The following is a 24,186-nucleotide window of genomic DNA, read 5'->3' as shown; positions in this document are numbered from 1 at the left end:
GAGATGCCAAGGATAAAGGTCAGAAGAGACAACCTGAACCTCCTGATAGATGAAAGACCTCTCTTTGGACATCAGGCAAAGACTACTGTCTTGGAACCTTGATGGCTTCATAATTGCAGAGTCACTTTTTTGTTTTCAGAATAGTTCCTTCTGTGGTGGCCTGTTCAGTGCTGAGAGTTATCCACCATCTGGAGCCTGTGATTACTCCTCCTGGTGGGCATGTATTACTTCTATCTGTGAACAGCATTCTGGATGACCTTAAGAAACAGAGATTCAGTGTCCTCCTTGATTTTATTTACATGTCTTTGGTTCCATCTTTAGAACTGTCCCTCATGAGTTGTGGTGTACAACGTTGGCGCAGATAGCATGGTTATTATCATGGCAGGTTGCCAGCCATTTTCCCTTCAACATATAATATACTCTTTCATTTGCAATGGAGGTAACGGGCATTTTTGTAGTAGTGTTACTTCAGTCTTGTTTGCTGGTGTGTGCTTCTTTTGTAACTACTTCGAGGTTTGGCTCAATAAGTATGTTACACATTAATATTAAAGTTTTTGTCCCATTCATGAGACTCTCAATTGGTGATCCTAATAGAGCATTTTGAGGTGTGTCGCAGTGCCCTAATCCTGGTGCTGAACCTGGTCTGGGCCAGTCACTCTGCACGAGGTTACAACAATCTAAGGACTGCTGTAACTTAGGCTATGTCTACGCTGCAGTTTGCAGTGTAGCTGCTCTTTGTCGGTAGGACTGAGCTCTCCTGCCAACAAAAGAAAACCACCCCCAATGAGAGAGTGGTAGCTTTGTTGGCTGGAGAGTGTCTCCTGCTGACAAAGCGCTGTTCACACTGGTGCTTTTCATTAAAGCCTTTTTGTTGGAGAGGGGTGTGTTTTTTTTCACACCCCTGGCGACAAAAGTGCAGTGTAGACATAGCCTTACATGGGCAACAAACAGCTCCACAGGGGCTTGAAATGCAGCCAGAAATCAGTGTGGCATAGGGATATAAGATCCCTTTTCCATTAGGGTGATGTTCCCTGGGCAAGTAATGCTGACTTTAGGCAGGGCTGCCCAGAGGATTCAGGGGGCCTGGGGTTTTTGGTGGGGGGGGGCCTGCCGCCGAATTGCCGCCGAAGACCCAGAGCGGAAGAAACTCCAAGGGCCCGGGCCCCGCTAGAGTTTTCCAGGGCTCCTGGAGCGAGTGAAGGACCCCGCTCCAGGGGCCCTGAAAAACTCTCGTGGGGGCCCCTCTGGGGCCCAGGGCCTGGGGCAAATTGCCCCACTTGCTGCCCCCTCTGGGCGGCCCTGACTTTAGGGCCAGTTTATACCATAGAGTTGGGCAAAGTGGCTGCACTACACTGGAGAATCAGCTCACTTTTTCTTAGGCTCAAAGGTCTAAATGTTACAGTAGCAACTGTAATAAAGGGAGGATGGGTACAACCTAATAAGTTTAGATGGTTTAAGAGCTGGTGCTGAACATTCTATTTATTCCAAAAGGGACATCAAAAATAGATAAATAACTTGTCATGGCTCTCAAAGGCTGCAGTATTGGCATCCCACCTGAAAGATGTTGTTTTCCCAAATGAAGAATATTTCTTTCCAAAGGAAACCATGCATAAAAAAATAGAACTGGCACTGAGATTCAGCTATGAGACTGGTGAAAATTGTACTGAAGTACTCTCCTCACTGGCTTTGTGAATAATGGAGCAGGTGACTCTATTCCTAGTACCATTAAGGAAAAAATTAATCATAGTGTCATATGCTGAGGTATCTATCTAGGGCCACACTTAAGCCGGGGAGTATGGTGAACACTTCTTAGAAAATAAACCAGCTAAATTTCCAAGCAACAATTCTGGCCCTTGTGCATTTCCATTTGCTATACCTCAACCAATATGTATTGGTTTACTACCTAAACAAACAAGGGCCAGGGCCAGAACCTTTTTGTTTGTGTGTGTGTGTGTGTGTGTGTGTAATAATCCAGGAACAAAAAGGAAAGAATTAGAAAAACTTCATGTGGCTGAAAAAATCTCTTGTATCTAAAATCAATCCATATAAAAAGATTTGTTGTCAATATATTATGGACCTTCTAGCATATAAAATCTGTTTATCTAACAGTTTTTTCAATTCATAAGGTATGCATATCAAATATCTCTGAGCACATGCACAAAAATAAAACACAGATTAGAAACTCCCAGTTAAAGAACTCGACAACAAGCTTATTAACAAATGTTAATAAAATCCCCCATCCAACAGATATTCAGCCTTCTCTAATCTACTTCTCAGGCAAACTGATGCACCTTGCATCATGCCCTAAAAATTAACAGAATGAGGCTCTCTCAGACTGGGTGGGTGGGTGGTGAGGGTAGCAGAAGTTGCAGAGTTGAGGGCCTTTCTGAGAGTGCCCTTCAAAAACCCATTTTAGGAGAGAGAATTCCCCTAGGTCTAAAATACAGAGAAGTTTAAAAAGAAACTCCTCCAGAATGGGAGAGTAGTTACACTGACCTTGATACAGTGCCTCAAGATTGGCTTGGGCTTTTGTTATATGCCTTCCTTCTGACTCCTTTACTAGCAAGAGTAATACAAAAACCAGAGAGAGAGAGATAGAAGCCTAACTGAAAATCACTGCCTACCACTGTCCTATAGGCCATTGTTTTTAGCCATCTTACATATAGTAGTGCAAGGACTGGTAAAGATTCCTCCCAGACCAGTGGTAAAATTTGCAAAAGTGACTTGAAATCCATGGGACCTGAGCATTTTTGAAAATTCTGTGACGTGCGTATCTGCATCTTTAGGCACCTAAATCCCTTTAAAAATCTGTTTCTTAGGCACATAGCAGAATCAATCTTACTGAAAATCAGTGGGTTCCTAAGTGCCTAAGCAACTTTTGAAAATGGGACTTAGGCACCTTTGAAAATTTTACCCCAGATCTACAATAGGAACCAGTCTGGTACTCAGACCTGTTCACCATAAGCTTACAACCTGACAGTATAAAAGGAAATAATGGAGAATCAGAGATATTCCAAACAAGAATCAACCTCTTGCTCTCACTCAGTAAAGCTCTGCCTTGTAACTTTATTGTGAGGCACTTGTTCTACCATGATGAGCACCATAGAAAGGACTCTGGAGAACTTCCTGGAATGCATATTTAGGGATGTGGCTCCAGTTAAAATAGTGGTATCTCAAATCTTCATGGAAATGAAATGAAAGAGCAGCCCAGTGATGTTGTTTTGGTCTTCTGATGTTTCTCAGAGCTTCTTGAGCTTGACAAATAGACTATATTGATGAGTTATTGCTAATAAGGTCATCTGAGTTGTGTTTTGTTGGTTGATGTATATTTATGTTAACAAAGATATTTGATCTCAGTTTGTTACTTAGAAGATTAATTCAGTGGTTTCACCTAACTGCTGAGATAATTGTAGACCCCTGAACTTTTTCACTGATAATAATTCTTAGTATTTTTATGAAATTGAAATGATGGACTGGGTCTTGGTCTTTTATATGTTCTTTGATCATTTTCATTTTCTGCCTGCCTTTAAAAAAAACAGTTGAGATTGTCTTGATGTACTGTATACTGTGCAGCTTGCAATCATGCTATCATCTACTAAGTTTCCATCAGATGTCACAAACTAAGCAATATTGACTTGGGTAGTTACTTGGATAGAAGACCTCTAAGGAACAACTAGTTCTTATGAGTTCTTATGAGAACTAGTGATGGTAATGCAGCAGATGGCACCCTTCCCTTTAATTCCATACTAAACCAGTGGCCCAGCATGTGTTAGAGCCCTGTGCTCCTGGAGGTTGAGATGTGAAACCAAGGTCCTGAACACATGTGGTTGTTAAAATTCCCATGGGACTCTATAAGTATAAGATGTTAACCCTAATGGCCTGGCCAAATTCCAAACTGGATAATTACATTCTTCCTAACTAAATTCCCCCTGCAATTTTAATTAGATATGGCATTCTTCTTCGCTTCCTGTCCTGTGCTGTATACTGTGAAACAGTTGTTGCATTTCATTCCTGAGGTAGCTGTGTTTCAGTGGTTGATGAAATGATCTCTGTGTTTTAGTTTTTAAAGCACGTTAAGATTACTTTAGATTGAAATGTATCATTAGGTACTGGAACTAAGGGTGTTAAGGGTGCTGCTGTACCCCCTGGCTTGAAGTGGTTTCCATTATATACAAAGTTTACAGTTTGGTTCTATGGCTGTCAGCACCCCCACTATAAAAATTGTTCCACCATCCCGAATGTGTTACATAGATATAAGAGTATTATAACACAGTGCTCCATTCTGTAAGTACCCACCCACAGTTTAAAGCATTCAACTCCAAATTCAGCCATAGATGCATGCAAGCATAGTGTACAGGAGACAAGGAATAAAAGTGTTGCTGCCTCTTAATACAGTTTGAAATCAGATAATGTTTGTCTCCTGTTTGATTTTAAGATTTTTAATTTGATCTTTGGTTTTCCACTTTTCCAAATAAAAAAACATTCAGTAGTAATTTGTTTTTAAAAAGAGGAATTGGGTACAAAATTGGAATTATATAGAATAATAAAGTATAGACAGGCTCACTATATTGTTCTCTAGAGCTCATGCTCGTGGAGATTATGGGCACCTCTTGTCCTGGGGTCCTGGCAAGAAATTCCACACAGCAAGTCAGCTGCCCCATTCTGCTCCGGCCTTCAGTTTCCAAGCTGATGTAAGGTATAGCCCTATGTCCTGTGTGATATATAGATAAAACTATAGATCTATACATATTGTATTTTAATATTATGATAACCATCTTTCTCTAAAATAAAATTAAACTTAATGGGCCAAATAATCTGGGATGAACTTCATCAAAAATTTTACACCATTGATGAATACAACCTAGATAGATACTCTATGTAAAATCAAAAAGCAAGTAGAATGTGGTGCTTTATGTTTCTGTGTTTTTCTCCTTTCATTTATCAAGCTTTTCCCTTTTCCATTAGTTGTCTCTCCCCTGCCTCCTTTTTCTCTTATCCTTCCTCTGCATCCTCTCCCGTCCCATGTCATTCCTTGTGTTCTTTTACTCTTCTCCATACACACCCTTTTTTTCTGCCAAACCTTTGTTTTTGCCTGTTCTGTGTTTCTGGTGCCTCACTGAGGGCAAGCAGCAGCAGTAGTTGTAATAGCCTCTTTCCCCAGTCTTTGCTCCTATTTTGGTAGGCCCTTTCCTTCATCAGAGGGTACGTCTACACTACCCACCGGATCGGTGGGTAGTGATCAATGTATTGGGGATCGATGTATCACGTCTACACTAGATGCGATAAAATTGATCCCCGATCACTCTGCCGTCAACTCCAGAACTCCACCGTGGCAAGAGGCAGAAGCAGAGTCGACGGGGGAGCGGCAGTGGTCGACTTGCCGCCGTCCTCATGGCCAGGTAAAATGACCTAATATACGCCGACTTCAGCTACGCTATTCGCTGAAGTTGCGTATCTTAGGTCAACTCCCCTCCCGCAGTGTAGACCTAGCCAGAGAATCTGTAGCCCTCCTGCTCTTTCTTCTCTTGAGCTCTCCAGTCAGTTATGCTGACTGCCATAAAGAGCTGGCAGATCCTTGGCCCTTTTTCCCCTCATTGCAAGGCCCAGGGCCAGTCCATGACATCAGATGATACATGACTGAGTAAAAGGTGCCAAATGCACCTGCTTGGGTTGCCTATCTACAGTACCAGCACTGGACACCTGCAATCCTTTAATATCACAATGCAAAATGTGGCAAGGAGAAGGTTGGAACAGTGAAGTGGGTGGGCAGTGGAGCAGCTTGCTATGAGATCACAGAGTAAGTGTGCAGTGGATATATGTAGAAATTTTTAATAGATTTGGCAATAGATACAAAGCCAGTGAAGGTCACAGATGATAGGATTGATATTGCAATGAGAGAGTGATCTGACAGTAGCATTCAGGATTCCCTGATGTTTAGCAAGTAGGGATTTAGGAAGACCTTAAGAGGCCATTGGCATAGTCATGATGGGAAGTGATTCTGGCACAAACATGTATTTCATCAGAAGGAGAGTCAAGGTAAAGATGAATAATAGCTGAACACATTTGTGAACAGGTGCAATATATTTTATTTCCCCTGGAGAGTTGCCCCTGTTATGTGATAGCTCAACTAGGGCTACAACTGGGATGGCAGTGGTACTGAAGAGATTCTCTTCACCCTTCCTGTGCCACTCTACTGCACATACTCCTGTAAAAATGTTATTAGAATAAAATCAGTGCTGAATGTTGGTCCAGCAAATAGCTGAATTTCCTTTTACTTTCAAGAAGTTTCAGCAATAGTAATTCTTCATACAATTACCTCTGCTGATGTCCACTGATAGGAATTTTGTGCTGTATCCAGTATGCCTGAGAACCTGTTTTAAAGCTCATCTTTTAGGGGGTACATGTCAGATCTGCAGTCAGTTGCAAACTATAGTTATAAAAACCTATGCCCTTTTCCTCAGCTCTTTTCCTTCTGTTGACACAATCAGTTTTGGAATGTTTTCTTCTTGTACACTTTCTAGTTTTGTACCAATATAGGTTTAAATTTAGGACAATTGGTGATAATGCTAGTTTAGTGTTAGTTGAAAAATAACTAAGAAAACTTCTGTGGTTTTACATCTTTGATTCCTTTGGATCCTGTTATGGGAATTCTGGAGAGACACTCAGCTTTCAGATGGTGTGGAGTAAGCTTTGACAGCAGGGCATTTAATTCTCAGAGATTTGAAACTTGGATTCAAAGTCGTTGGTTAGAGTTCCAAAGAAAATGTCTAAGTATTCAGATCGGGTGGCCTTACTGGACCATTGAAATTCCTGGTTTGTCAGCTTCTCTCAAGAGAGGACAATTTGAAGGCCTCAAGATACTTCAATCAGAGTGGATTGATTTAAATCGCTGATTTAAATCAGAAAATATGATATTTTGTTTAAACCATCAATTTTAATCTTTTTTAAATTTGTACTTTTTGGTTACTTTCATAAAGAAAGGTTGATTCTCATTGGTGGGTAACCATTAAAATATGTTGATTTGCAATTAAATATAGCCTTTACAGTAAATGCGGTGGCACTTTTTGCTAATCAGGAGAGGGCACTGGAGCTATGCACATTTATTTAAGCAATTATATAGCTTAACATACATTTACTGAATTTCTTAATTTTATGTTTATGATGTTAGAAAATGGTGAATGATGAATTTCTTGTTTACTAGATAATTAAATATTTTTATTTGTGATTTGTGTCAAGCTTTAGTTAGATGGAAATTGGAATTAAATTAAAAAGTCCAAAAAACAATATTTTAAGATAGTTCAATTTAAGTAATAAAAATAATCTTAAATGTGCTACATACATACAATTTATCAAAAGTTGTTTTGTCTTTAAAACTCTCATTTATTCAACAAAGGAAGTGTTATATTATCTCTTGTTTAAATTGAACTTATTGTTTCTCATCATCCTGTCCTTCCAGATTTTAGAACTAGTAGATCTTGTCCTCTCCACCTCATTTTTATTCATAGATTGGGAAGAGGAAAACAAGCTTTCCTGCTTTTTCAGCTCCCAATTGGTTTCTTAACTTGAATGACTTACTCATTGTACTGAATTAGTTGAATAAATTGAAATGAAGAAAATATTCTCTGTGGACCTGTAGAAGAGGCTACTGCTATCAAAAGCTGGCTTAGCACATCAGCAAATTCTGGTTCCAGATGTTTAGCCACTGACTTCCACCAATTCAGTGGTTTGACTTTCCTTACAACTTCATCGGCAAACACATACTGCTTATTGTTTTTTAAATTTAAATAATTTAAATAAATTTTGGAAAAGTGGGGCCTTAACATAGGTTGTTATAAGCTCAAATTTAATTTTAAATGGGTTTATTTTTTAAAAGAAAAATGTATTTAATTTAAATTGTAAAAGTTTGATTTTAATTTTTTTTAAATCATTTATTTTTATTCACCCTGACTTCAATGAAAGTAAGGTATTAAAAAGCAAACAGCCTTTTATGTCCCTCAACTCAGCCTTGTCTTAGTATAGGGGTGTTATGGATCTGACTGAGCCTCATTGCTATTCAATGTTTCGAACTCATGTTTTGAACCCCACACGAAGTACAGGCAGGAAAGGGTTAAGAACCCTCCCTGACTGGAGATAGCCAAACTAGCCAGGCCCTATCTCAGCTATGAGAAATAGCAATTAGGGTGAGACACCCACAGCTGCAGTGACTCAGGGAAAGACCAATTATATTCAAGAGGGAGGAATAGGAAGAGCTTGGAACTGCTAAGGAGCAACAATGTTTTGCCAGCCAGCCAGAGGAGTTAGCACCAGACTGCCTCTGAGAGGTAAACAGAGTAGAAAGCCCTGAAGATCAAGGGGTGTTTTGACTCTTTCTTTATGGTATGTTTATAGACTTTCCCTTTTTCTTGCTGATTTGTTTTGAACCAAAATGAAGGTGGTTGGGGATTGTTTTGGAGGTATCCATGGCAAGCTGATCATTCTGTGGAATAGTTTGGTCTTCAGTGACATCAGCTTATGTGTCTTGGAACGTGATACAAAGCATGCTGACCATTCAAAGGAGGTTCCAGGTCCATATAAATTCTTTATTTGGCTGGTTCTCAGAACAGGGGAATTCTGGGGTTATAGTCCAGAGAGAGCAGGAAAGGAGCAAGGATATCTCTGTTCACAGATCCTGGGAAGCAGCAAGCCATGGTGGAGAGACTAAAAGAGTGTTTGGGAAGGAGTAAGTTTATTCATAAATTCCAAGGCCAGAAAGGACTGTTGCGATCATCTAGTGACATCCTGTTTAACACAGGCCATTCAGTATCCCCCAAAATATTGCCCTGTTAAAATATTGGCACATCTTCAGCTTTAATCGTTTGGAACTTTCCCAGTGTTTCAAGACTTGTCGAAAAGCAACACTGATAGTCCAGTGAGCTCTTCAGCAAGCTCATAAAAAATGCCCTGATACAAGTTAACCAAACCTGAAAATTTAAAAATGTCTAACTTTAGTAGCTGCTGTTTAACATCCTCTTGAGTTACTATTGGAATGAAAAGTGTCATCAGCATATGATATGACTACATCTTTTTTTCCCAATTACAGCAAAGAAACATTTTTTAATGCTCCTGCCTTTTCTGCATTGTTGCTAATTCTACCATTTCTGTCTAGTAATGGATCAATATAATTGCTAGAGTTCTTTTTGTTTCTAATACACTTTAAAAACTCTTTAGTTCCTTAACTCTGCTTGCCATACATTTCTCATTGTGTTCCTTTGCATCCCTTATCAGTTTCCTACAGTTCCTAGCTTATGATTTCTATTCATTGCTATCAACTTCCCCTTTCTTCCTTTTGTAACATATTGGTGTTTTGTTTTGTTTTTTAATTTTTATTTCTGCTTTCACTTCCCCTCTTAGCCAGGTAAATGTTTTTAACCAGTATGGCCTTTTTTCTTCATTGTGAAATTGTGGATTCTTTGGCATCTGTTAGTGTTCTTAAATAATTCCCAAATATCATTCACATTTTTCTGTTTAAATTCTGCCTCACAGATGATGGAGTATTGTGTCCAGTTCTGGGTGCCACATTTCAGGAAAGATGTAGACAAATTGGAGAAAGTCCAGAGAAGAGCAACAAAAATGATTAAAGGTCTAGAAAATATGACCTCTGAGGGAAGACTGAAAAAACTGGATTTGTTGACTGAGAGGGAACATAATAATTTTCAAGTACATAAAAGGTGGTTACAAGGAGGAGGGAGAAAAATTGTTCTCCTTAACTAGTGAGGATCGGACAAGAAGCAATGGGTTTAAATTGCAGCAAGGGTGGTTTAGGTTGGACATTAGGAAAAACTTCCTATCGGGGTAGTTAAGCACTGGAATAAATTGCCTAGGGAGGTTGTAGAATTTCCATCATTGGCAACTTTTAAGAGCAGGTTAGACAAACTCTTCTAGATAATACTGCCATGAGTGCAGGGGACTGGACTAGATGACCTCTTGAGGTTCCTTCCAGTCCTATGATTCTATGATTTGGCTTATAATTGTTTTCAGCTTTGTGATAGTGGCTCTTTTGAAGCACCAACTATTACCAGTTTGGACTTTATTCTGTTTGTACATTACAAATTGCCACTAATTTTTAGTTCTGTGATCAAGTTCTTTGTCAAGTTCTAGTTCTCTTGGTCAAGATAAGATTTTTATATAGAATCCCCCATGTTGGATTCAACACTTTGAGTTAGGTAACTGTTATCAATAATAATTAGAAATTCCAAGGATGTTTAGTACAGGCAGCATGAAACCTCCAGCATTTCTAACTCAAATGTATGTTCTCCCATGATCACGCAGCTTTTTTTACTACACATTACAGACAGGTGTTTAAGGAGATACTAATCCTGTTCCTAGTGTGATTTGGTTGTAGACACCAAACTAATACTCCATCTTGTGCTTTATTTGTTAGGGCATTGATCCATGAGCATTCAAGATAATTTTCTTCTGACGTGTCAGTAACTCAGAAACAGGTAATGCCAATTTTGACAGAGCGGCCCTCTCCTTCTACCCACTCAGTACTTCCTAAATAGATTGGCATGTTAAAAATGGTTATCAAGTGAATTATCCCACCAGGTTTCAATAGTACCAACTAGATCTCATTTATGCTCATAAATGAGCAAAGCCAATTCTTCTTGTTTGTTATCCAGGCTTCTTGCACTGGTGCATAGCCAATTTAAAGAATGTCTTCTCTTCATGTCCTTTGGATTTCTCTAGGGAGGAGGAAGACCAGAAAGGGCAGGAGCTTTTGGTCTCCCTGTAAAAAGTGCTTTGAGAAGGGTACTGTGAAAGGATTGTAGGACAAAGGCCCAGGGTATGTCCACACAGTAGCTGGGAGGGTGCTTCCTAGGACAGTTAGACAGATGTGCTAGCTCAGCTCAAGCTAGTGCAGTAAAAATAGCAGTATGGCCACTGTGGTATAGACATCAGCTCGGGCTAGCTGCCTTAGTACAGTGCTGCCCAATCCCCTGAGTAGGGACTTAGACAGTTAGCCTAAACTACTGCCAATGCTGCCATAGCCATGCCGCTATTTTTACCATGCTAACTTCAACAGAGTAAACGCATGTCTGTCTATCAGTGCTGGGAAACACCTCTCCAGCTGCTGTGCAAACAAGTAGCTAGCAACAGGAGGGTTTCTGGAATAGTCCAAGGAGAGAGAGTTCATGAAGTAGTTCCGGAGAAGGAGAAACAAGGTGAGCTGGTCTGACCTGATGCTTCCTACATTGTCAAAGGCCCCAAGACTGGAGTTGAGAGGATTTGAGCTCCTCTTTGACACTGGGAGAACTACAAGGGGCATTGCTCTTATACCTCAGGGAGGGAAGAAGAGCTGAAGATTTAAACTGACACTTGAGGGAGGGGTGTTATTCAGGGAAGAAGGCTAGGTGAAGATTTTGGACTTTTATATGAACTTTTATTATCTAAGACGAAGGAGTTTTGGGTTAGCTTGAGGGCTAAATTATCTAACAAGCAAGTGAGGCAGCAGTACACTGCTACAGACTACTCTAGTATTCTTTCCCATCAGTCTTCTATTTTTGTTAGAAGGGAAGATATAGTCATCTGAGAAATCATACCATTGTGGTCATAGGCATCATAGATAATCTTTTGCTTCTGATCTTTCATCCACGATATATTATATTTAAAAACAGCAGTTTTCGAAGAATTTGAGAAGGAAACTTCATACCAATCCTGACTTCCTTTTCTACCAACTGGGGCCATTTGTTCTATTTTTCTTCAGATGTGGAATTTGACTACTTAGACCAAGACATCAAAAGAGCTATACTATCCACTTTGAATCCATGCCAAAACTCAACTCTACTTTTCCATCCATTTTCAGGGGTCCTTTTCAAAATATATCATTAAAACATCATATTGTTGAGAGGTGCTATGGAACAGGTACCAAAGACCTTTCTGGAGAGGAATTTTATTCCAAGTAGTTAGTTTCCTATTTGAAAAAAAGGAGCATGTGCCTCTAAAAAATGACCTAGATCTAGACCTCTGAAAAATGAACAAACAATTTAGAAAGATAAAGTTTTGTAGTGTTTTTTGATAGTATCATCCCCTCTAAATTCTTAGGATTTGTTCTGGGCTCCTGACATTTTGAATGTTTGTCTTCACAACTTGCAAAGCAAAAAGTCACAGAACAGCCTCTTCCCTTTTCAGTATATTGGGACTGAGCAAAGTAATTATTCCAGAATAAAGTGACTTTTATTCAGTAATTGTGTGTCCATATGATGAACTATTCAAATAGCTGTCTGGTCAATTTCCCTCTCTAGACAAGAACTGAGTCTCTGCTACTGGAACAGTATCCTCAAAGGTATCATTTTTATATTGTCCAATATTGCTTTCATCACAGGCCTGGATAATTTCAGTTTAGGTTAGGAACACATCTAAGCCAGTTGGTGACCAACAGCCTCTGGAAAACAGGGAAGTCTAGGCTGTAAATAAATCTTTTGGCACTCTCTCATGAACACTTTGTTTGATCAGAGGCAAACTGATTCAGAGTCTAAGGCCTGGTCTACGCTGGGAGTGGAGTGGATCAGGAGTGGCCCCATCACAGGCATCATAGATAATATTTTGCTTCTGATCTTTCATCCACGATATATTATATTTAAAAACAGCAGTTTTCGAAGAATTTGAGAAGGAAACTTCATACCAATCCTGACTTCCCTTTTCTCTACCAACTGGGGGCCATTTGTTCTATTTTTCTTCAGATGTGGAATTTGACTACTTAGACCAAGACATCAAAAGAGCTATACTATCCACTTTGAATCCATGCCAAAACTCAACTCTACTTTTCCATCCATTTTCAGGGGTCCTTTTCAAAATATATCATTAAAACATCATATTGTTGAGAGGTGCTATGGAACAGGTACCAAAGACCTTTCTGGAGAGGAATTTTATTCCAAGTAGTTAGTTTCCTATTTGAAAAAAAGGAGCATGTGCCTCTAAAAAATGACCTAGATCTAGACCTCTGAAAAATGAACAAACAATTTAGAAAGATAAAGTTTTGTAGTGTTTTTTGATAGTATCATCCCCTCTAAATTCTTAGGATTTGTTCTGGGCTCCTGACATTTTGAATGTTTGTCTTCACAACTTGCAAAGCAAAAAGTCACAGAACAGCCTCTTCCCTTTTCAGTATATTGGGACTGAGCAAAGTAATTATTCCAGAATAAAGTGACTTTTATTCAGTAATTGTGTGTCCATATGATGAACTATTCCGAAATAGCTGTTCGGGTCAATTTCCCTCTCTAGACAAGAACTGAGTCTCTGCTACTGGAACAGTATCCTCAAAGGTATCATTTTTATATTGTCCAATATTGCTTTCATCACAGGCCTGGATAATTTCAGTTTAGGTTAGGGAGCACATCTAAGCCAGTTGGTGACCAACAGCCTCTGGAAAACAGGGAAGTCTAGGCTGTAAATAAATCTTTTGGCACTCTCTCATGAACACTCCTTTGTTTGATCAGAGGCAAACTGATTCAGAGTCTAAGGCCTGGTCTACGCTGGGGGTGGAGTGGATCAACCTAAGATACGCAACTTCAGCTACGAGAATAGCGTAGCTGAAGTCAACGTATCTTAGGTCGACTTACCTCGCATCCTCACAGCGCGGGGTCAACTGACACCGCTCCCCCATCAACTCCACTTCCGCCTCTCGCTGTGGTGGAGTACAGGAGTTGACAGCAGAGCGATTGGGGATCGATTTATCGCATCTACACTAGACGCGATAAATCAATCCCTGATAGATCAATCACTACCCGCTGATCCGGCAGGTAGTGTAGACGTACCCTCAGAGTAAACATTGTGGCAGTTTATCATCTAAATCACAAAGGGAGTTTCAGGTCCTGTCTCTGAAGGATTTTTTTCACTGGTGTCCCCAATATAGATAATTTGCTTTTATGTAAAACTGGGCTTGCACCAGCATGGCTTATCCCAGTTTGAAATTGGGCTTTGATGCACTGGTACAAATGCAAACCCCATTTTATACTGGTGCATTGCAACTAATCTGGGGTTTGCACCCATGTAGGTACAACAGTGTCACTACATTGCTGAATAATGTCAGTATAGAAACAGCCTCAGTTTCCCACTACTCTAGGAGGCCTCTCATCTTCTGGAATGGTGCATCCCAAACTAAGTGCAGTATTTCCATTATTGATGCACTAGATAGTGTAAAAGACATGCATATCAACGAATCTGGGTCAGCATGAGTGATCACTCAGAGTTGGTAGTAAATTCAGTTGTCGTTATATGGTGTAATTCCTACAGATCTCTTTGCTACCAATCTCAACACCAGGGTGCAAATTCAGAGCAGAGCCTAAATTACTCAATCTAGATGCGGTCTAAATTGATCTTATTTAAACATATTATATAAAGCACTCCAGAAGTTGAGATATAGACAAATTCACTTCATCAAACTGTGTCCAGTCTTACTGTTCTGAAGTTCTGCTCATAATTTTGTAATAGAGCTGATATCCATATCCCTACGTTTTTCAGTTGGTCACTGTGCCATATTATACAACTCAGACTTTCTCTACAATTCTTGTGTCAAACAGTGCTGTAACACAGTACATTCTACATGTATTTTTTGCCATACCAACATTTTTATGTAGATTTTTAGGGCCAGGAGGTTTCAGTTTTGCTGCCTGTTCTCCCTTGTCTTGAAGATGTGGACTCTTGCTAATGTTTGTATTTCATTTATACTTTTTATGTTATTGTTTGTGAGCAATAATATGAACCATCTTTACATAATTTCTATTCTTATACTTATTTTATATCCTCTGTCATTTTTAATATGTTTTGCCAACAAGAATATATATACGTTTCCTTATGATTAAAAGAGATCTACTATGTACTTCAAGTGTCTGAATACTCTTTCTAGTTTTAAGAGTAATTACAAGCCTGTCACAAAATAAGTGGAGATATAGTAATGTACTGAGTGAATCTGCAGAAACTTCAGCAAGATGAGAAGCTGCTTGTGTTTCCTGTAGTGTTACAGATGCCTCAAAAAAATCCCATCCACAAGTTACCAATGTATATTGGCTTTTAATCTTGCTTCAGGGGAATAGTCTATAGATATAATATTTTGGCATATTTGTATATCTATTTAAAATAGATTTTTTTTCTGCAATTATATTGTATTATTTAACTGGGAGCTAAATTGTAAAGTATGCTAAGCCAAAGGACTAAGGTTTAATTTCTTGACACTATTGACTTGGTCAAGAATAGCTACCACAGAGAGAGGTAAGTTTCCAGATTTCAACATTCCAGGAATGGCTGTCTAGTAAAAAGGAATGGAAAATCCCGAGTAAGTGTATTTCAGGGACTAGGCCATTGAGATGAGATCCAAAGTCATTACATGTATGCAGTATTGTTGTTGTAGCCCTATTGGTCCCAGGATATTAGAGAGAGAAGGTGGATGAGGTAATATCTTTTATTGGACCAACTTCTATTGGTGAGAGAGAGAAAGAAGCTTTCGAGCTTACAGAGGGCCCTTCTTCAGATCTGGAATTGCTCTGCATAAGCTTTAAATCAGTGCTTCTCAAAGTTGGGCCACTACTTGTTCAGGGAAAGCCCCTGGTGGTCCGGGCCGGTTTGTTTACCTGTCGCGTCTGTAGGTTTGGCTGATCGCGGCTCCCACTGGCCGCAGTTCGCCGCTCCAGGCCAATGGGGGCTGCGGGAAGGGCGGCCAGCATGTCCCTCAGCCCGCGCCGCTTCCCGCAGCCCCCATTGGCCTGGAGCAGCGAACCGCGGCCAGTGGGAGCTACGATTGGCTGAACCTGCAGACACGGCAGATAAACAAACCGGCCCGGCCCGCCACGGGCTTTCCCTGAACAAGCGGCGGACCGGCTTTGAGAAGCACTGCTTTCAAGCTTCTCTTTCTCACCAACAGAAGTTGGTCCAATAAAAGATTCTACTTCACCCACCTTGTGTCTCTAAAGTCATTACAATTTCATTGTGAAATCTCCAGTCATTGAAATTACAGATAATCTTTTTATTTCTAAACACATAGCCCTAGTGAGGGACTAAGACTCCACTGTGGTAGGTGTTGCACAAATACAGACCATGATGTCATGGTTGTTTTTCTGTAGAAACATAATATGATACGTCTTTTAAAAGCAATTCATATTTTATGAGCTGCTTTTAAATATTTTCAGATGAAGAGTTATTAGTTAGCTCTGTTATAAATAATCTGATGTAACTGGATTCTTTATCTTCCAGATACTTTCTCACTTGATGGCAAAACTTCACTAAAACAAATGGAATAGCTGTTAATCATTTCTTTTTCTTGCAGTATTGTTTTGGGTAATACTTTAGATCTGTTTTTTATTTCTGTTAACATTTACAAAACTTCTTATAACATTTTTCTGATGTTTCTTTTTTATTTAATATAATATTGCCCATATATGATTAAATGCTAAATATACAAATGTTAAAAACTTAAAAGGGATGGAATTGTAAATGAGTTAATCTATAATTTTTTCTATATGCAAACCTAAAACTTGTAGAAAATAATATTCTAGCAATAATTATATATCCAATGTTACTAAACATTTTAAAATCATCTAAAACAATTGCCAAGAATATTTGCTCCCTCTTTGCCAGCTATAAATTGAGCTTTGTGTTTTAAGTGTTCTGTTAAAAACATGTTTAAAATTACTACTTTATTTCTGTATACAGAACTTGATATAGCTGCACCACTATTAGCTCAAAAAATGCAGTGTGATCCTTGTGGCAGCTGGTGATACTCTAATGTTTTTGGATAGTGACATAAAAGGAAAAGAGGTGTATCTCCTTTCAATGTGCATGTGTAACTCCAATTAGTGTTCATAGATGTTGCTCACGTTGAGAGGAAAATATATCCCTGAAATATATAATTGTTTATTATTAATAAATATGCTTTACTGTGCTGTATATTTTTAAGTATAAATGTCAATCATCAGTGACAAGTATGGACTCTTATAATCTTCTTACAGTATTTATTTTATTTGATATAATTTGCTTTGGTATCTTTATATTCCAGTTCAGAGAGATGCAGACACATGGTATGATCATTCCGGCATTTTCTAGGGCAAATCCTGCACCAGTGGAACTAGCATGTTTTGCTGTGTATTTGCTGAGAGAATTTCCATAGACATCAAGGAGAGGCTTATTTAATTAAGGATTACAGTATAGGATTATATGCATGGTCCGCCAAAAAACAAAAGTAATATAACAGACTGGTAGAGAACTATATTTAAGTACAGTTTGAATATAAATCACAGTCAGTTCTTTGATAAGCTTTAGCGATATTTAACCAATTTGCTATTTTTTTTATTCGCATACCATCCTTCTCCTCCTCCTCCTCCACTTTTCTGTCATAAAAGAATGACATCCCATACCCTGAGAAAATTCTAGCTGGTTAGGACTTACAGCAGCCTGCCTGTCCAGCAACGTAAGGTAGTGGAAACATATCACCCATTCACTGGTGTCTTCCAGGCTCCCCACTGAACAGCCCCTCCAGTTTAACTGATCAATGGTCACTCCACTGATTTTTCAAAATCCTGCACAAAATTGGTCCTAACTAGTTGCAGAAGTCTCTCTCTCTTTCTCTTTCTCTTTGTGCAATCCTGTTCTCCCATGGCAGCTATGTTACATTAGAACATTGAAACTGTTAACCACTAGGGAAATACATATAACTGTAGGAGACAACTTTTTCAAGAGCTGGACCAAGGCTATGAAACTTAGACCTCATTATTATTTCAGTAATCCTGCCATACTCAAAGCTAAATGCAAAACCCACTTCTTCACCCAGGCTTTTCTGAGAGGTGATTGTCATTTTTACTCATGGGATGTGCTCAGATTCTCTAAGGTCCATGTAGGAACATAGATACAAAGAAACAAAACAAGATTCAGGACCCTGACCAACACACAAAACCACTTTCCTAACAAGGTCATCAGATTTTATTTCCAAATAGCCGCAGTTAATATCAGGTGAAATGTTTGTTTCTATCTAATTGTTGTTGTAGCTAAATCAGTTTCACCGGCTGTCCTAAATTCCTGAGAATGGGGAACATTTACCTTCAGTAGTCTCCATAAAGCAAACCCTCAGCATAGGAATACCTTCTCAAATTTTCAGTATACATGGAACAAATACTATTTAAGCATTTCCAGTGCAAACAAAATCTGGAATTGAGACTTTGCTTTTGAAATAATATAAAAACAAGGAAAATAATAGAACACCACTGGCCATCATGTACAGCCCCCAGCTAAAACCTCTCAAGTACATCATCAATGATCTTCAACCTATCCTGGAAAACGATCCCTCACTCTCACAGACCTTGGGAGGCAGGCCAGTCCTCGCTTACAGATAGCCCCCCAACCTGAAGCAACTACACACCACACCACAGAAACACTAACCCAGGAACCAATCCCTGTAACAAACCCCATTGCCTACTCAGTCCCCATATCTACTCTAGCGACACCATCAGAGGACCCAGCCACAGCATCAAGGGCTCATTCATCTGCATGTCTACTAATGTGATATATATGCCAGGGCTCTCAAACTCGAATCACCACGAGGGCCACATGAGGACTAGTACATTGGCCCAAGGGCCGCATCACTGAAACCTTCTATGAGGCCCCGCCCCTGCCCTGCCTCTTCCCACCCCTTCCCCGCCCCCATTCCAACCCCTTCCCCAAAGTCCCTGCACCAACTCTGCCCCCTCCCTGCCCCTATTCCAACCCCTTCCCCAAATCCCCACCCCAGCCCGGCCTCTTCTCTGCCTCCTCCCCTGAGCGCGCCACGTCCCCACTCCTCCTCCTCCCCCCCCCCCCGGAAAGTCTTAAGCACAGCCATACAGCTGTTTGGCAGTGGGAAAGCACTGGGAGATAGGCGGTGGAGCGGGGACACAGCGCACTGTGGGGGGGAGGAAGGAGAGCGGGGGGGAGGGGAGCTTGGCGTGCTTCAAGAAATATCTCTGGTGAGGGAGAAGAGGGGGCAGGGGAGCTTGGCAGGCCACAGGAAATAACCCCATTGGCCATGTGTTTGAGACCCCTGATATGCCATCATATGCCAGCAATGCCCCTCTGCCACGTACATTGGCCAAACCAGACAGTCTGTACGTAAAAGAATAAATGGACACAAATCAGACGTCTGGAATGGTAACATACAAAAGCCAGTAGGAGAACACTTCAGCCTCCCTGGACATTCAATAACAGATTTAAAAGTAGCCATCCTTCAACGAAACAGACTTCAAAGAGAAACTGCAGAGTTACAATTCATTTGCAAATTTAACACCATTAATTTGGGCTTGAATAGGGACTGGGAGTGGCTGGCTCACTACAAAAACAATTTTCCCTCTCTGGTATTGACACCTCCTCATCAATTATTGGGAGTAGACCACATCCACCCTGACTGAATTGGCCTTGTTAACACTTGACCTTGTAAGGTAACTCTCTTCTCTTCATGTGTCAGTATATTTATGCCTGCATCTGTAATTTTCACTCCATGCATCTGAAGAAGTGGGTTTTTCCCCATGAAAACATATGCCCAAATGAATCTGTTAGTCTTTAATGTGCCACCGGATTCCTCATTGTTAATATAAAAACAGTAAATCAATTTACTATTAAGTCATCTGAATTTAACTGTGTTCAAGGTCCAGGTCTAAGCTGCCACTTAAATGGTGAAGACATGATTTTTTCCCTCGGTGTTTTACTGTTTGCTTTAAGTATGACTGCCTGGGTTTGACAGTTTAGCACAGACAAGAGAGAGAAGCATTCTGTGATCCTTTCATAGTAACAAAATTGAGTCTTCCTAGTTGTTCCATTTAGGGGATAAACTGCCAAATGTCTAATACATTGGCCCCAATAAAAGATAAAGATAAAATTGACTCTTGTTTTTGGTAATTTGAAACTCTAAAAATGATTTCTCATGGAATATTTACTATGACACCTGGATGCTGGACATGCACTAAAATCAATGATCATATTAAATTTCCCAACAGCACAAATGGGTCCATTCCCTTTGCACCTCACCCACCATAAGAAAATCGTCTCCTGCAAATTCTTGTCTGTTAGGATTTTTCTTATATTGTACTCTTGAAGGTCAGTAAACTTCAATTTTCTGGTCATAAGAGGAGTATGAAGTGCAGCAGAGTCCTTCAGAATCTGCTATCCTACAGCACTGTATTACACAATTTCAGATAGAACACATTTGTTTACATTAACAAAGGGACAGTGTCCATTACCTAATGATGGAAATCCATCTAGATTTGGATCTGAGGTTTCAAAGGGCCCAATCTTGCAATGTAATGCACCTTAAGTCCCCATTGGAGTCAGTGGGAGATGAGGATGTTCATCACCTTACAGGACTAGCCCTGATGGCAATATTCCTTTTACAGGAAGACATCACTAAAAATTGGTGGAATCACTACATATGAGTCTTCCTCAGTGATTTCTGAATCATGAACTGGTATGTCATTCTCTCCCTCAAATGTTTTTGAATCTGAACGTGATTGAGGAGCTGTGGGGGAGAAATAGTGTGGTAGGATTGGGATAATCCAATATATCTGTTTATTAATGTTGGCAGTAGCAATTTGGCTTCAACCTACATACACAGAAAAGACTGTCATCAATGAATGCATTATTCTTTCTTATGGTAACTTCACTCCCTATATTTTTATGCAGCATTGGATTTTTTTTTTGGTGGTTTGTTTCTACAAAATGTTTCCTAGGCTCCTAGAGCTTCTTGGGCCCCTGATAGCCTGCCAGGGAGGGGGTCTGGCCGTCCTGAGAGCCCCAGTTCCAAGGCAGTCTGTGTGGCAGGTTGCCCTGAAGCTGGGGATCCAAGGAGTCTGGGCAGCCAAGAAACTTGAGAGCTGGGGCTTCCAAGCTCTTATCTCCGTTTTTTACTGCCTAAAGAAATCTCTTCTCTCTCATGACAATGCAGACAAAAATTGATAATTCTCTGCATAGGTGTCTCAGTGTCCAATATCCTGAGATCATTACTAATCTAGTTTAAGGACCTCTCTTCTGAATTGAAATCTTAGGAATATTTTAAAAATAATCACTCCATTTTCTGTTCTTTTTTTCCTATGAGGCAGCTATTGAATTCCTCAAAATATTTTCCAGGATAATTACAAGCAGTGGTTTTTAACATAACACGATTTTCCAGCCTGATTTTTGCTCAGGCCCTTAGGCAAGAAATTTATCAAAGGGCTTGTCTACACAGTGATTAAGTGTGCAGCAAGATGTGGGGTGAATCTTCATCGCTGTAGCCTGTCATGTATTAACAGGTCACGTGGACCCTGTTGCAGCACACAAAAAGTCCCGCTTTGACTATGCACTTTAAAGACAAATCCAAAGTATCTTTTTAACCATATCCATCAGGATATAGCTGAGAACCAGTCCATCCTTCCCTGTTCTTCAGCTTCAAAGAAAGAAAATGGGTTGAGATGTCCAACCCTTTGGCTGGAAAAAGAGAGAATTCTGGAAAGTACATATCCACTTACAAAATATACTGGTGCCAAAGAGGGAGAGTACCAATACCAGAGGAATTTTCATAGACACAGGTCCAAGACCACATCAGCTTCTTAGGACCCCAAAGGAAACTTTAATGATTTATCTATTCTCCAAAAGGAAGCTCATCCTAAGAGAGAATTGCCCCATTTTGGCAGAAGTGGAAAGTAAATAACTTCAGGTCAGAGTGTGAGATCAGTTATTTAATACATCTATTGCTTTGAATTCTGTCCTCAACTAGTTGCTTCTCCTTTCCTCAAGAACCCAGAAGAGAGAAGGTTCTCCTGGAATTGATTCAACACTTTCTGTTCACATATTTCTGTCCAGTACAGAGCATAATATGGGTCAACAAATTATTTGGGCACAAGAAGTTCAAAATCAAGTTACTCCGAATAAATGAGAGAAGCAGTGGAACCATAGCTTCCACTGATCTGAATTATACATATTTCCATATCAACATTTTCAGCAGTGATCAAAAGTATTTGCATCTATGGTGAACATCTCTCATTTCCAAACTGATGCTACATTACCTTGTACTTGACTTAGCCAGTGCTCTGCAAGTCTTCATGAAGGTGGTGTTTGTGACAACTGTATCATTTTTAAGAGATGAAAATTTGGTCCCATCATACCTGAACAACTGGCTAATAACTATCATCTCAGTACTAGGCATCTAAATATTATTGCCTCAAGAAACAATGATGGCCCCTCACTATTATTACTGTCCTTTTCAATATCCTTTTCAATATGTATTTATGATTACTATTAAAATGTGAGATCAAGGGGTTGATGATGGTAACTGCCTTTTTTGTAGGTCACTCTGTGTAACAATGTAAGACTTATGCCAACAGGAGTTTTCACTGAGTTTTCACATTGGATCTTTATTCGCATCATACAATAAGTTGAATTGACTGGTGGCAACTAGTCTAGATATGAGGACTTTGTGCTTGTTCTTTTTCTCTTAACTATTCCTGAAAGTTTCCTCTGAGTATAACTGTTTCCATTTTAATTTGCCTATTTTGATTTTTTGGCACTTCTGATCTGATGAAATGCATCTAAAACAATATTTTAAAACAGAAAGATTTAAATCATTTCACTGGCTTCAAGCATCAGTTCTGGCTGCTGCTAATTTGTCTCTTCCAGTTTGCAAGAAACAGCCTAGAAATGTCAGGAACATTAAAAGCAAAGAATTAGTAATCCAAATTTTGAGTTAAATTTTTTTGTTGGGTAGCTTATTTTCCTTCTGGCTATTGACACTGACAGCACTAAATCCTCACCACATAGGAAAAAGCAATTTAGATTGAAGATGGAAAAAATGTCCTGCAGTTGAATCTGAATCAAAATACAGATTTCCTTTGGCATTTAAAATGATTGTGTATGGAACGGAAAGCTTTTTCTGCAAAATCATTACACAGGAATAGAGACAGACAAGTCCCTTCTGTTTCTGCCCCTCCCCAAATATTTTCAGTGTCCCCTCAACATCCTAATTGTGTTTGAATTATCCCATTATTGACTTTTCTTAATAGGTAATGCCATGCATATAATTAGGTTATAACATTAATTTGTATTTCTTTTTTTACAAATATTTCTTTACAATCTATCATTACTTTTTGTAGTATGTTGAAAACGACTTTTTTTCTTCTAAGCAATAAAAACATTAAATTTTGTTTTAGCTTTCTTCTGGGCCTTAAATTTTCTCACAGCAACCAAACCTACTTCCTTTTTGTATAGTTTAAAAGAAAGGCTTCTAACCTTCAGCAAACTTTTTATCATTCTAACTTGATGCCATGAAGAAATGTAAGATGGGTTTTAGAGATTGGGTGGTATGAAAACTATCTGGTCCATCAGCCATTGCATCTCTGCAGAGGGATGACATAGGAGTTGTTAGGGCTTCTGTAGCTCTACACTGTAATAGCAACTCCAGAGCAACTTGCAGGGGAGTCCAGCATCTCCCTAGGTCTCCCTGCATGGCCTGGTTATTTGAGCCATGTGCTGGCTGTTTATAGTTACACAAAATTAGTGACTTCCATTCAGGAGTTTCACTGTCTTGTGCCACAAATTTGTGGTTTTAATGTTTTTCTGATGTTTAATAACCCAAACAAGAGTGAGTGATTTCTTCCCCCCCCCCTTCCCTTTAACTGTGCAAAAAGGATAGTAGGGCAGAAATTTAAGGGAAATCTGGTGTGGCTTGTTTGTGGTGGTGGTGGTGAGTTTCAGGAAGAGGGTGCTGGAAGACTGGCATCCTTACTGCAGCAGTATTAATTCTGTGGTGTGTTGTCTGTGATGCACAATGGTTTTACTAATGGTGAGGTGTGTCCCCCTGGGCAAAGGAGAAGAGGGTATGTACTCTTAAATGCTTTGCCTTTTAATTTCGTGGTTCTGTGTTAGGTATGTTTTTGTATAGACTGACCTTAACTGACACGCAATCCAATTTGTGTATTACAGGCAGAGCTGGTTGCACCACCTTTGGCCCACTAACTGCTTCCTTTTCTGATCAAGAGTCTGACAACTAACATCACTTTAAAACTGGGGTAGACCTGTGTCTTAAAGAAATATCAGGCCTGTCCTTATCCCACCATCGAATGTAATTACTTCATAACTACATTTTAGGGCTTGTACAGGTAGTTTACCTACAGTGAGGATGCTTTCTTTCTCTTAAAAGTGGGGATGAACATACCATGGCATCTC

At 39.6% G+C, this 24,186-nt stretch overlaps 2 long non-coding RNA genes across 2 annotated transcripts in view; both read left to right on the top strand.

The window, feature by feature from the left end:
* LOC120374299 overlaps positions 1–24,186 on the top strand; it is an 89,114-nt gene that overhangs the window by 21,450 nt on the left and 43,478 nt on the right. The gene's annotated exons all lie outside the window — the stretch shown is intronic.
* Positions 8,549–24,074, top strand: LOC120374303. Its single transcript, XR_005585995.1, has 3 exons — positions 8,549–8,719; positions 20,385–20,455; positions 23,944–24,074. It is a non-coding gene; the product is annotated as an uncharacterized LOC120374303 (long non-coding RNA).

Source organism: Mauremys reevesii, linkage group 11 (genome assembly GCF_016161935.1).
Source record: "Mauremys reevesii isolate NIE-2019 linkage group 11, ASM1616193v1, whole genome shotgun sequence".
Lineage (NCBI taxonomy): Eukaryota > Metazoa > Chordata > Testudines > Geoemydidae > Mauremys > Mauremys reevesii.
This window is presented reverse-complemented; position numbering and strand designations above follow the sequence as displayed.